This window comes from Patagioenas fasciata, chromosome 2 (assembly GCF_037038585.1).
Source record: "Patagioenas fasciata isolate bPatFas1 chromosome 2, bPatFas1.hap1, whole genome shotgun sequence".
Lineage (NCBI taxonomy): Eukaryota > Metazoa > Chordata > Aves > Columbiformes > Columbidae > Patagioenas > Patagioenas fasciata.
In genome coordinates this window covers 71,580,299-71,594,781 of record NC_092521.1, presented here as the reverse complement: position 1 = coordinate 71,594,781, position 14,483 = coordinate 71,580,299, and the positions used below count along the sequence as shown (strand labels likewise).

The following is a 14,483-nucleotide window of genomic DNA, read 5'->3' as shown; positions in this document are numbered from 1 at the left end:
TCTATCTACGTTCAGTCTTATGGTTTCTCTGAAAGAAGATAGCATACTTTAAGAAATCTGTCAATATGTCTTGACTGGTCTAATAAAAATTTGTAGTTCTTTGGAACTTCGTAAATGAGGGTAGGTGGTTCTGAGAACTCTGACATCTTTCTTATATGGTAATAGTTGCTGTAGAACATTATATTTGATTGGTGCTCCTGAAGTCATAAATGTAATTTCAAGTCTTAATTTTTCTATTCTTGCAGAAAAGACCTGTATTGATTGATTTTTTAAAATTATTAATTATTTATATAAAAATATATAGTTCTGGAATTGATTTAACCAGTCTGCTGTGTCTGCTGTGTGTGTTTTGTTGTAGTTTTTTGAATATTCTCCTGTCTTTTTTTTTTTAATCATTGCTGGCACGTGTGTGTTGCAGTGACACAGCTTTCCATAAACAGTCTCTGAAAACTGAAAATGAAAACAAAAGTTAGCATCAACGTGGGTCTGTGTGAATGCATGTATAAAATTTGCTTTGTAGAAGGATATTTTTTCTGAGCCTTTTAGGTGATTGTCTTGTTTAAGATACAAAATAAACATACAGTCTAGAGCTAGTTTTGCCTTGTTGGTTGCTATACTGGACTGGATAGTTGTAATTAATGGGTGTGTTTTGACATGAACTTAATGCATGTGAGTAAAGTAGCTGTGCCAGAAGGAAATTAACTGCATTCTGAACTGGGCAGGGCTTGTTAACACTAAGAAATGCAGCCCTTTTGCTTATACTGGTTTCTGTTTTGTTGGTTTTTTTTTTTTGTGATAGCTGTCTTGCCTTTGGTGAATACTTCTTATGAATTTAAACTGTGACTCTGAAGATTATTTGATGTGGAGGAGAGTTCTAAATAATATCAATACACATGTGTGTGCATTTGTGTATGCCTTCTTCATACATATCAGTTTTGTTTATATCTTCAGAACTGCTGGATGATAAAGAAACTGTTCTATTAGAAAGTCGCGTTAGAAGAGAGTTCTTCAATAAAGTAACCAATACAGCTCAACTGAGCCTCCCTTCCTATGCAAGAGGAATGTTGAGTATAGAAGTTGAAGTAGTCCTCTGCAAAGAACATCAAGTTCTTATTTCCAGCTAACTTGATAATTAGTTGAAAGCAAGTAAGATGAAGGAAAAACTTTCTCTTTTGATTTTTTTTTTTTTTTCTTTTTGGTAGTGGTATGCATGAGTTTGCTACATTTTCTTTCTATTGATGTCTTTGTCATAATCCCAGTAATTTTAACTTCATTGCTTTTGATACCACATAATGGCATTGCTGAGCAATTCAGCAACCCAGAGACCTGTGGGGTCTTTTCCTGCAAGACTTTGTACTGGAAATGGCAAGCTACCTTCCACCTTGTTTTGATTTCTGCTTCCTTTGGGCACATAAAATCAATGAGATGGATTGTTCCTGAAATATGATACTAATTTTCTCTGTGGTGGCTATCCTAGGGAAAAAAAGAAAAACAAAACCAAACAAACTCACCACACATGTGGAACTAACTGTGCTGCTTGGAATTGGATGTCTGTTGTGTTGTTTTGAGATTAAAAATCAGGTTATGGTTTTGTGTACTTTGCATGTGTGCAGACCTTCTCTTAATTGTGTAACCTATTGTCAGTTGGGTAATTGCTTCTTCCACTGGCCTGGCCTGCCAGATAATGTGAGGTCTGCTGGGAGAGGTCCTTCATTCCTCTGCAAAGACAAACAGTGAGGTAAGAAACTGGGTGTACTAAGGTGCATCACAAAAGCTTGGGCTACAAATTATTATTGTAATTATCTTTTGAAGTGTGTTTTGTGAAATGAAAGAGAACACCTATTGTGTCTGTTCTTGTCATATACATAGCCCTCACCTTCACTGGTCTTTACCCTGTTCTCTGAAGTTGTCCCACTGGTAATGGTGGCTCGGTTGGCAGTGTTGTGTGTTCATGTTTCAGCTGCCCGCCTCAGGTGTGACACTGGGACCGGCTGTGTTAGATGTTGCCATTCACTGTCTCTGTTGTGACACATCTTTCTTTGTCTTCCCACCGCAGTCCTCCTTCAGATTTTGCTGTCTTACCTTTACAATAAAATATGCAGGTGGTGGTAGCTGCTGCAAAGCTGAAGTGGTAAGAATGGGAGGAAGGAAGAATGAGGGGTAATTTGGGGAGTAAATCAGTGAGTGAACCACATGTGAGCACAAAAAGATGTGTACCTTGCTGCAGAGGGAAAAGGGGGCGATTGTCTGTGTGGATGCTGTTCCCCTCAGCAGCTCTTCTGAGGTGCCTGTAGGTACAATTGTTATACTTCTCTGGGATAATCCTAGCTTGTGCCTAACCTGCAGTGCAGGGATTGTGCTTTAACTTGCTTGTTAATGAGGCTGAGGTGTTTGGTTCCATCTCCCCTACCTGCACATACCAACTAACCTGCAGGCTGGAGCCCTGAACTCCTAGTGCTTTGTTCTGCGGTGGTGGATGCAGTTCAGTGAAGTACAAAACCATGCATTTAGGAGTAACTGGCTAGAGGACAAGCAGGTACTGGTCAGGCAGAAAGTGAAGAAAAGGGGGAACACCTGACTTGTCAGCAACTTTGCAGGAAAGGATCTGACATTTTGGGGAACTGTGAGCTGAAAGTAAATCAGTGATTATGGTGCTGTGAAAAAGGTGAAGGATGTCCTAAGGAAGTTAGCCAGTGAAATGTAATGAACTTGGTGTCTTCAGTATTGATGAGGATTCAGCTACATCTCTGAATCCCGTTTTTGTCTGTTTTGTGAGACAAAGGGAAGAAAATAACAATATCAACGAGAGCTTTAGAAATCCATGTGGTAGCTTTTCTGTATAACTTGGTAAGATCATCGCTTCAGGGTAAATGTAACTTCTATGATGTTTTCCAGAAAAAGAGAATATTCTAAACCTAAGATAATGAATGCAGCCAGGAACATCTCCCTCCATCCCAGTTTTCTAGCAAACTAAACTCCATTCTTGGGCCTTGCAGCTCTGATCTCTCACCCCTGAAGAGCCCAAGCAGCTGAGCTGGAATGCTCCTGAGCTGGAGCTGCTGGCTGTGGATGGTGGGGACTGAGCAGCAGCCTGTTGCCTGGGAGAGACTGTTCACAGAAACCACTTAGTCTCTCTCTCTTTCTCTCTGGGTCATTTCAAGGTCCTGCTCTTAATCTTCAAAGCTTTTAATTTTCGGAGATTAGGCTACCTCTCTGCCCTGCCAAGGCTGCTGTGCTCATCAGGGTCACTGAAGCTTGCTGAACTCTCAATGACGGATTTAGTCGCTGGATATTCATGGCATTTTTAAAATTTTAGGTCTTAAACTGTGGAAACACCTGGTATGAGTGACCAGCATGTCCTGCAATCTAGCAGTTTTCAGCATCTTTTTATCAAATGTTCATGTTTGCCCAGGCAAAACTGTGAAGATTATTATTATTATTTTTTTTTTAAACACACTGCTGATAGGAGACTTGTAGATAAATAAATAAACCATGAAGGAAACACAGTCTTACAAATTTTACTTGGTGTGAGAGGCTGCAGGCATTTCTTCTCTGAAGGATTGGATGAGCAGAGTGAAAAACAAGAAGGATTTTTCTTCAAGAGGAAAGAGGGTGGTGGCAGTTACACTGGAGGTTTATGACGTGGATCTGTTAATAACAGGTATAATAAGCTCATGCAGTCATACACAATTTCAAATGAATTATCTTCTATTACTGAATATGATAAAAAGAGGCTTTTGGTAGTAGCTATCCATTCCAGCACAATCTGAGCTTCTGTTTAGGGAAGGAGAAAACTCAATGCATGAGCTGCCTTAGTCTGCATGGCGAACTCTGAGCAAAACCTGGACAGGGATGGGACTGGGACTGTTTTCCTGTGTCCACAACTCTTGCTGCTGCTATTTGGGCCTTTGGGAATAGCTGTGGGATTTGAGAGAGTTGGTTTGTTTTTACATGGTGTGGTGGTGGTGGTGGTTGTTGTTTGTTTGGTTGGCTTTTTTTTCTTTGGAACAGTCAGGATGAACAGCTAGCCAAGCAATGAGATGTTGGCCCTGCAGAAGGTGTCATGACCAGGAAACAGATCAATAAGAGTATCTAGGAAAACTGTCTTTCTTTTCAAGTCTGGTGTGCATTCATGGTTTGTTTGCTTTTTGTGTGTTGTGGTTTGTTTGTTTTTTTTTTTTTTTTGTGTGTGTGTGTGGTTTTAATTGTTGTTGGGTTTTGTTAGTTTGATTTTTGATTTTTCTTTCCTCGCAACACAAGTTTCTTTGTGGATGCTTAATTGTGCGATGAGGTAATGTGGAGGTAGTTTAGGTGGGCTGGATATTTTGTTAAAGTGTCCATGACAGGTAAATGCTCTTTTCTGTTATTTACTTGTGATTCTATAGAGAGAGCAAGAATTGTGAAGAAGTTTATGTATTTAAGTTATCATATGATTGCTCAAGTTCTTTTTATGGGCATGCCTTAACAGGACCTAATGGTAGCCCACAAGGTAACACAGTCTGAAACTGCGGAACACAAAAGCTTCTTCAGACAGTGTGCTGCAAGCAATGGAGATTTCCTCAGGGAATACTTTTTCAAAATTTTTGTTCAGCAGATTGTTTTAAAGTACTTTTGACAAATCACCTCAGCACTGATGTTTTTGCATTCCTTCTGGACCACCTGTCCCAAACCATTTTTGCAGGGTGAGTCCCATTTAAACTGAATGCCAGACGTTTTCCCTCTTCATGCTGCTGTTCATTCTGGGCTCAATTCAGATTCTGTTTGAGGGCAATGGAGTCTGGCAGAGATCTTTAATATTATTTTCCTGCTTATGTACTATATTTTTTGCTGGCTTAGCCTTTGTGATTAGCACAATTGTGAGAATGAAAACTTTCCATCCCTTTTTTACGTGAGGAACTTTGGGACACATTTGAAGGTTAACTTGGGTTTTGTCAAATAAAAATGAAGAGGGTCATTTCTTGAAGCAGTACAGCAACCTAGCTGACTACTTTTTTTTATTAGTTTGGACAGTGTATTTTTGTTAGTTCACTGTTGGAATATGGTTTCAACTTATGACAGCTTTCTCTCCATGTTTTATGTTGATGTTGCTTCCATAATGTTTCTCAGTCCAAACAGCAAGAAAAATAAGGGATGTGCCTGGGGGAGACTGTCATGGTGTTGCTGCAAACAGTAGGGCCTGTGGCTGCTCATTGCAATGATTTACTTATGTTTTGAAAAATGCATTATTTCATCTGAATATTTTGATTTCTGACCAAGTGCTGAATCTGAAAAATGTAATTGATAGTGACATAAACAGTCAGCAAAGAAAAAAACAAACAAAACCCCAAACAAAAATAAAACAGAAGCCCACCAAAAACAAACAAACAAACAAACAAAACAACGAAACCCCAACAATAACAACCAAACACAAGCTACCACTACTCCAAAATCACCAAACTGAAAAACCCCCAACAAAACACAAACAAACAAACAAAGCCCGGTCTTCTTGCTATCAAGAAGACTGAATTAGTTCGGGAAACCAGTGCATACTTAGAGCAAGTGTTGGGTGGAAGCCTTTCTTGTGTTTTGCTTAAGGTGCTCTTAATATGTCACATACCATCATCCATATGTATCCATGTGCAAGGACCAGAAAGGCTCAGAGCTGTAGAGGAACTTGATGTTGTGTGGGGCTGAGCCATGAAGTGACCTAAATGATGCTGCTTTTGATCTCTGTGCTATTAGGCCCTGAACAGCCTGGTGTGTTCAAGGATTTCCCTAGCGAGACCTTCCTGCTGTCTCTCATGTACTTTGGTTAGAATCCAGATGTATCCAAGTTGTCACATAGCTCAGAGGTTATGGTCAGTTTTGGAAGGTAGAAGACTTTCTACAGGGTAGCAGTATTCCAGTCTGAAATGTATCAGATTAAAATGTTGAACCATGATAAATGGCCATAAAGATTAAGTTTTCACCTTTCTAATGAAATAAATTGTTTTTCTGGATGGCTAAGGTGGTGCTTTATTAATTCCTTCACTCCCAAAGTATGAGGACAACAGCTATTACTACCATGTTTTCAAAACTTTGTGCAGCTTTTCAATTGCTTCGTTTTTAATACTAAAAAAAGTCTTTGTTTATAAAAGAAAAATCATTAGATAGAATGTTGAAATTAATCTATAGGTGGAACTGTAGAAATTTTATTTTTGTAGTTATCTTGTGATATTCCTTGACAGAAAAATAAGAGGTCCCATACACTTTCCCTGCCTCAGAGCAACAGGCAAAGCATCTCTCTGCATTCATGCTTTCAGAGCATGTAATCAAGAATAATTAAGCAAATGTGCATTTATTTCATAGAGCCTGACAAATGAGACATGTGACTTTTCAGGATGTGTCCTTGAAGTAGTATGGAGGCAATTAACACTTTAGTGTTCCACCACACAAATTATAGATCAGTTGTGGGGTAAGGATTTCTTCTCAGTGGATCTTGGCAAGATATCTTGTGGAGGTGATGGTTGTCAAATTAAGCTTTTCTACTAGTAGTAAAATGCTAGTAGTAGTAGTTAAAGTAGTTAAAAAGTAGTTCAGTAGATAACTAGTTTAACTACTAAAAAGTAGTTAAACTAGTAGTTAAAGAATGGATACAATTGTGTGAATGTAAAATGTATTTAGAAAACAAGTATCTGAATAAATAATAGCAAACTTGAATAAACTTTATTGCAGACCAAGGCCTGTTTTCTCTTCTCAGTTTTAAAGCTTGGCTTGGTGGTGTGTGGACGTAAATATCTTCTGCAGATGTTTAGGTCAGAGACTGCAAAGCCACTTTGCTCACATCAGAAGTCACGAAAATCTGTGGTCACCCAGTTTGATGGGCTGACCAGGAGTGAGCCTGGAGGGTGGCAGTAAGCACAGAAATTGCAGTTATCAGAATTGTCTGTGGTCTGTAGTTGAATCATAGAATATCCTGAGTTGGAAGGAACACACAAGTATAACAGAGTCCTACTCATGTCCATGCATAGGGTAACACCAAAATTCACACCATTGAAGCCTCGGGACATTGAATGGAGGTTCAGTCAATGCACCTTACAACTTCATTCCTGTTGAGGCAGAGAACCTGCAGGCAAGTGGCTTACAGAAACGTTATGAGAGGCTGTGCAGTCTCTCCTTCATTGGCGTGCTGACATCCCCTTCAAAGGGAAGCAGAGTTGGTTTTGCTCTTCTCCCAGTCTTCCAAGCTGTGTGGTGCTGCTTCTAGCTGAGGAGCAGCCAATGTCCACAGGGGTATCTTCCCTGGGTTGGAGGAGGAGGCAGATCATTGTTTCATGAGCTCTTTCCCCTTTGCATGGTTTTGGTTTTGGGAGAGTGGGAGTCTGGGACTGGCAGACCTGACCTGAGGTAGGTCATGGGCAACTCTTGGAGTTAATGCTTGTGAAATATGAAGGGACCCAGTCATCTTAACCCGTGTACCTGAGAGTGGCATCAAAAGCTCACAGAGGCTTTTGGGGTGTTGGGCAGCACATCGGATCTCAAGCACTAAAATGTTCTGTGGTCTGATTTTTGTCTTGTGGATTTTTTTTTTTTTTTTGTGAGGGTGTTTTTCTGTTGGGCTTTTGTGAGAGCTTGACTCATGATTTTATAGCTTGTGGTTGTCAATACTGAAACAGCTGTCTCTCCTCCTCCCCTGCTTTGCCCCAGAGTTTACTCATAAGTCTCTGTTATCAAGGGGAAAAATCTACATCTATACAAAGGCATCTATGGAAACATTTGAAGATCTGCTGGTTTTGAATTTTAGTGATTACCACTGGCAAATGAATGCAATAAGAGTGCTTTTCTTCAAAAATGACTTCCAGTGCAAAATGTATTGCAAAATTACTGTTGTGCTTAGCTCTCTCCCAGCCCATTATGTACCAAATAAAGTGCCAGGCCAAAAAGTGGGTGAATAATTCTTAAAAGTTTTTCCTAGGACAACCTTCAAGATAGTCTAATTTGGCATTCAGGTTTACACGTGAAAATAGAGCTGAGTCCAACATTTCAGAGTAGAAATTTAAATAAAAACACCATATAGAAACAACTGATGCCAGATGTTTTATTTAAAAACATTTAATTTTAATAACATTGAAGCTCCTTAATAGCTGTGTTTGCACTCTGCCCTCCTCGTCGATGATGAGGTTATAAGCCAAGTGAGCAGCTCTCAAGGCTTGGAAACGTGTTTCTCTTCAGCTGGCGAGGAGGAAATCCTTTCCTTTCTCCATAAACAGATCATCTGCGAGACTTCAGGTAGGGCTGCCAGAAAGTGCTGTAGAACCGTCCTGAACTCGCCTCCCATTGCAAGTAAAACCACTGGCTTGAGGATCCAGACCTAGAGCCCTCCCACTGCCGGGTGCACCCGCTGTCTGCCGGTGCAGCTTCCAAACGTCTGCAGAATTGCAGCGTAATTGCCCCGAGCGTGCAGGCAGCCAAATGAGTTTGTGCTTCATAATTAGTAAAAGCTGTGAACTTGTTACACTTCCTATTCCACAGCAACTATTCATGTGTGTGCTCCTGCTCTGTGGTGAACACAAAAGTAGACTTGTATAGGCACGCTCACGCTCTGTTTATCCCATGGGAGTTAATCTGTCTGTGTGCTTGGTGTGTGTGTGTGTTTGTTTTATCACTGACTAAACTGAGGTAGTAATCCGCTTCTGATAAAAATAATTGTCTCCAGTTTAACCTCCAGTGGTGAACTAACAGCTTAAACCTCTGCAAATCCGTGACTAGCCCAGGATCTCCAGTAATGAAGCTGTGAAAAATAGTGACCTCTGCCAGGGTTAAGACCACAACAGTACAGTAAAATATTAATTTATTTCACGTTTGCTACTCAGTAATTGTGCTTGCTAGCAAAAGGCATTGATGGTCCAACAATAAATGCAAATCCCATTTACCAGATTGAATTAACATGGAGAAATAAGTGGCCTGAAGGAAAAGCATTTTGTTTTAAGAGCTTGTATGTCAAGCTCTGAAGGAACCCTTGCCAAATATGATACTGATGGAAAATTTCCAAAAAGCAGACAGAGACCCAAGAAAGCATATTGATCAATGCAAAGTAGAATTTATTTTCGTATACTTACATGCACAAATGCATGTCCTACTGCAAAGTAGGACAGTTTTAAAATAGTTCTTGCTGAGTCAAGTTAAACTGACCACATCCTGAGAAAGAGCATAATTGGCCAATTAATCCAGTAGGACGTCACTTTGAAGTGTGTTCTGTGTTGCGTTGGGAAATCTCTTCTTCAGGTTACCTTTTTAGTGTCAGCAATTACAGTGGAAAATTGTAAAAGATAAGGGTTTTTTTCCTCAAGGTATTAGAGAATGATTTCTAGTAGAAGGGAAAAGTTTATGAAAAACTATTAGAACTACTTCTTCCAAGTGATTTAGGTCAGTTTTATTATTTTAATTATGAAAATATTGGAGCTCTTTTTGATACTATGAGTTAGGATCTTTGTGAGAATGAAGTGATTGTGCAGATCCCCTTTGCTTCTGCTCTGTGACTCTGGAATTTTTCTAACGGAGATGATCTGACACTTTGTTCTCCTGGAACCCCAACTGTGGGTCCCATAATGTGACTGGGAGTGCCGGAGGAACCATTTGGCTGAAGAGGTAGAAGCATCAAGTGATCCAGCTGGGGGAGATTCATTTGTTTTACTTTCCTCCTTGCCCCTTTGTCCTGTAGGTTTTCAGTATTGATTTTTTTAAAATTATTTTTTCCTCCAAGGCATTTGTTGATCCAAGTACAAGGAGATTTTAAACGAAAACCGAAATATAACATGAACTTCAAAGTGTGGGTGATAGCAACACCACATGGCCAGAAGTTATGCAGTGTAAAGATGCTTGGGAGGAATGTGCAGCCAGAGTCTGAGAGCTACTGACAGCGGTGGGAAATACATAATGTAGGAACTGATAAGCACTGGTCAAGTGACATGTCATCTCTGTAGAAGAATGTGATGCAAAGTGGAAAAGAAATGAGAAAATAAGCCTCTTGTTTGTGTTTTACCTAGAAGCAGTATCATTGTTGATATAGCACTACTAATGTAAATCTCTTCACCATTTGCTAGCTCACAAAGTTTATGTCTTCTTAATGCAAAAATATATGGTGGAGATTGAAGTGATGATGCCATCAGTGTTTCACAAAATGACAGGATAAACTTCCTGCTGAAAACAATTACATATGGGTTGATCTTTTGGAGTGGCAAGGGACACAGCTTTGTTCATTATTAAGGAACACTCTTGAAAAATGGTCACTTACTGACTGGAGAGGTAGAAGTAAGCCCTTAAATATTTTAGGAGCTCTTAGAAGGTAATTGTTTTAATGTGTGGAAATTGAGCCATTGACAGCTGAGAAATAACCAGCATGATGATTCAGAAAGTAGGGGAAAAGGGTGGGAAGGGGATTCTGATTTTCCAGCTTCTGATGTTTCCTTGCACAGAAACTACTAAAAAGGACAAATGGAACAAATGTTCCCCCAGTTTGATTTGATGCATTTCACAGTATGTGAAAGTGATTCATTGTCTTCTGGCAAAAATCGTTGCCTTGTGGTAAGGTACACAGAAGTCTCCACCCAGACCTTCACTGACATATACTGAAAATGCATTGGGAATAAATAATTAGGTACTATTGATGTGGCTTATGAAGCATACTTGGTGAATCTCTTGAATGTTTTATTCAACCCTTTTGAGTTTCTTGTTTTCTTCCCTCTTCTTCTTCTTCCATCCTGTTTTTTTCCCATTTAAAAAGCGGAAGAAAAAGATGAAAACTCTGCCTAGTAAACGTTGTGCTTCGGAAGAGTAGGTGGGTGTAAAAGCCCAGCACCTTGCAGCGACAGTCTGTATTTTGTCCTTATTTGCAGAGTTACATAGGCAAAGGTGCGTCACCCATGGTACTCATCCTCTCATTGGCATTTGCATGTAACCTTTTGCGTGGTATATCGGTTGTTAGCAGGAAATAAGGCAGTTACTTGTTAAATTCTTGTTGGCAAACAGAGACCATGACATTGGAATAATTCACAGGGGAAAAATTTTGTACAAGTCTCAGCATACTTTGTTCCTTTGCATACTGTTGTTTATACTGGTAATATGCAAGATTTTTGCCGGCTCAGTTTTTGTTTAGGCAATATGCAATTGGGTTTACTTCTATCTGGATTAGTCAAATTTTAATTATTTTTTTTATGAAGTGCGAACAGACACCTGAATAGTCTCTGTTTCTTTTTATCTACTCATGTCAAATGATGGTTACTTCAGTAAGTGTGTTATGGTCCAGGAATGCTCTGAGTAAAACCACTATGATAAATAATTAGATGACTTGCAAATGTATCGCAAGAACAGGATGCAGACACATTCTGACTTCACGCTAAGTTTTTAGATGGAAAAAAATGAGGTAAGAAAGGGAATTCTACTGACTTCATTTTAAAATGAGTGCGTGTGTTTGCCTCCAACTACCTGTCATTTACCAGAAAGGGTTACTAATGCTGTGAGCCATTCAAAGTGTATTGGAGGTGAATCTTAGCATTTAAAAGACTTTTAAAAATTTATTTTATTTCCTGAGCTCCTTTGTTTCCGTTATTCAATGGGAACAACATGAACTTGAACGTGATAGTTGGATTGTTGGATGATGATCTGTGAAGAACTTCAAAAAGGTTATTTGTTTGGATAAGATTTTCAGATGACTTTCAGAGAGATTCTTAATTCCTCTCTCCATGCATGAGTGTGCTCTTGCACCCTTTCAAAAGATTTGGCTTTTACACAATGTTTTCTTTCAATGTCAGAATTTTATTGTTTTGCATCTTTTTGAGTCTGCAAGTGAAAGGAGAAGCATGTTATATCAAAACTGCAGTCAAACTGTATCTTAATAGCTTTAAAATCAAAGCCTGGGGTTTTTGCTGTCTTATTAATAGCAGGTTAATAAACACTTGCCCTATTCTGTGTGTGTGCTGGCTTGCAGATCTTTTTCAGGGTAAACGTGATAAACTCATGTACTTGAACTGTGGCAAAAATTTCATCCCTTATGCATTCAACAAGGAATAGTTGGTTTTCCACTGCTGATGTGAAGTACCTTAAACCATGAAGTGACTGACTGTGGGTCAATAATCCATTGTAGAAGCATTTTCCACTCCCTGAAAACTGTGTGCAAGTGAAGATATAAATGCATAGGTGCTGAAATGAAAATGTGAAAGCCAGTTGCAAAAATAATGCGCTTTAGAGCGTGTCTGTTGCCGCACATCGGCTTCTGGTCACGTGTGGTTATTCAGGCTGCTCTTGTGGGAGTCCGTGGCTGTTTCTTGATGTTTGGGATTGTTGTTGGATGCTGTGCTCATTAAGCTACTACTCCTGAAAAACATGGATGTGATTATTGGAGAAGGCTGATGGTCCACCAAGAAACCTGATTACTATGAGAGGCTATAGCAAAATATGAAGCATGTGTTAAGCATGTGTACTTTGAAAGCTTTCCACAAAGAGCAGCGTCTGTGCTAGGTAGGTTTTCCTACATCGGGTAAAAGTAAATGTGAAATTATTATAGGATAAGTTGTCAGGTTAGGCTGGCTTTAAATGCTGACTGAGTCTGAAAACATTTTTAGAGTTACTAAGTTGAGATTAGTTTTCATCCAGCCTATGCCCTTTTTGGGATAAGCAGAAAACAACCCATGGTGTTGGTTTAGCTTGAATCAGTAACCTGTCCTGTTTGCTTTGCTGGAAATATCATCTGATTATTTCAAGAGGGGCTTGGGGCAAGGTAAACTGATGCCTGGCTGATCTGATACCACCTGATTCAGAGCCCATAAAATAGGCTTCTTGATGTGAGCAATCGTAGCCTAGTTTACTGGGGTCTTGGCTGTTCATCTTTTGAAAGTGCCTGTAATTCAAAGTATTCCAGGCTTCATGATCATTTTTGTAATCTCTGCTTTTTCATAGCAACACTACCTCCATGAGATCTCTTCTCCCATAGTACTCTGGTCCTCATTTTAATTTTTCTTCTCCTTTCTTGGAATAAGCAGATGGACCTCAAACTTAGAGGTTCCAAGTGCTCCCACAGAAAGTATATGCAGGTACTATGTAATGCCATACAATATTTTGTTGTTTTTGAATGTGTTTATTTGTCAGCCCTACAGCAAGATCTGAAAAATCAATATCCTTCTCTTCCTGTTCTGTGGCTGTGGGCAGAGGTGTTCACATACAGGTTTGCACAGCTCAAACTGCAGTGTGGTTTTATTCTTCCCTAGTCAGCCTTGCTGTAGAGCCCAAGGATCTTGCATTTGCTTTAATAGTCATATATGTGCTGACTCTTCTATACCATTGTTATATTGTTTTTTCCTCATATTCTAGTACTATAGAGGATGTCTACCTGATGTTTTTCTGAAAGTCTTAAGCCTCACTCCTCTTCTTCTCCCCATCCGGTAGTTTAGAGGAGCAAAAGTATGGTCACACGATGGTCAGAGAAGAGAAATTGTATGGAGAGCATAGAGTGGAAGGCATACCTATGGGTGATGCAGGTTGGCAGAGCTTGCAAAATCTGGTGGTGTTCCTTGCTCAGTGAAGGTCTGAGTAAATCTGTAATTAAGTTTGCTCCCACTGCTGTGGGCAGCCTGCAGAGCAATGGGCCACCTGTGAGGCCGCAGCAGGCAAAATGTCCATGCTTCTCTTTCAGTAACAAATACATTTTGCTTTCTTATAATTGAAACTCCTTCCTGTAAGTCAAGGATCTATTTTTAGGAGGGGAGGGGAATGGGGGTGGGAATGGTATATTTGCTTGGAGACCAATTTAACTAGAAATTTAACTGGATGCCTTTGTTGCTACACGTCATCTCCTTATTTTTGAATTCTTGTTCTTCTGGTCAAGTGTCTGATTCAGAGAGAAAGATAAAATTTACAGCTACTTGTAATATTTTACTGTAGGTTGTATTCTGAAGAATAATAATGGCATAGTAGTAAACAACTGTTTTTTTGCCCCTCACATCTACTAATTTTTAGTCTATACACCCCTTAAAATCACTTACGTCAGCCTTTTGTGAGAACTTTGCAGTGCTCAAGTATCAACAGTGTTTTTAAGGGCTTGACATAGGCCCAAGTCCTAAGAGAAGCAGGAGAAGGGCAGTTGGCACGGTCCTTGTTTTGCAGGTGGGGGATGCAAGATACAGAGAAACTAAACTTGCATCCTCAGAGTAACTGAGCTCTGGCTTTTAAGGTGGCACATGGACACCTCTGTGGTGTTCTGCCTTACTTGCTCACAACTGTGCAGGGAAGCTGTGGCTACAGGGAAATTGAAAATGAGTCCTTCTTTGTCCCAGGTGGAGACCTTAATCCCAGATTTGTTTGTTTTGTTTCCATAGGAGAGATTTCTTCCTTTTGTCTCAAGTGCTAATGGAGTGGGAGAGGTTTAGAAATGCTCTATTTTATTGTATTTCAAAGAAACACAGTGTACCCTAGTAGAATATAACTCTTATGTAAGTGAGGAGATAGAAGAGATGCTTATGTTAATATTTTAA

At 39.6% G+C, this 14,483-nt stretch overlaps 1 protein-coding gene across 13 annotated transcripts in view; it reads left to right on the top strand.

The window, feature by feature from the left end:
* The window catches only part of FHOD3 (formin homology 2 domain containing 3), a 386,693-nt gene that overhangs the window by 34,299 nt on the left and 337,911 nt on the right, over window positions 1–14,483 (top strand). The gene's annotated exons all lie outside the window — the stretch shown is intronic.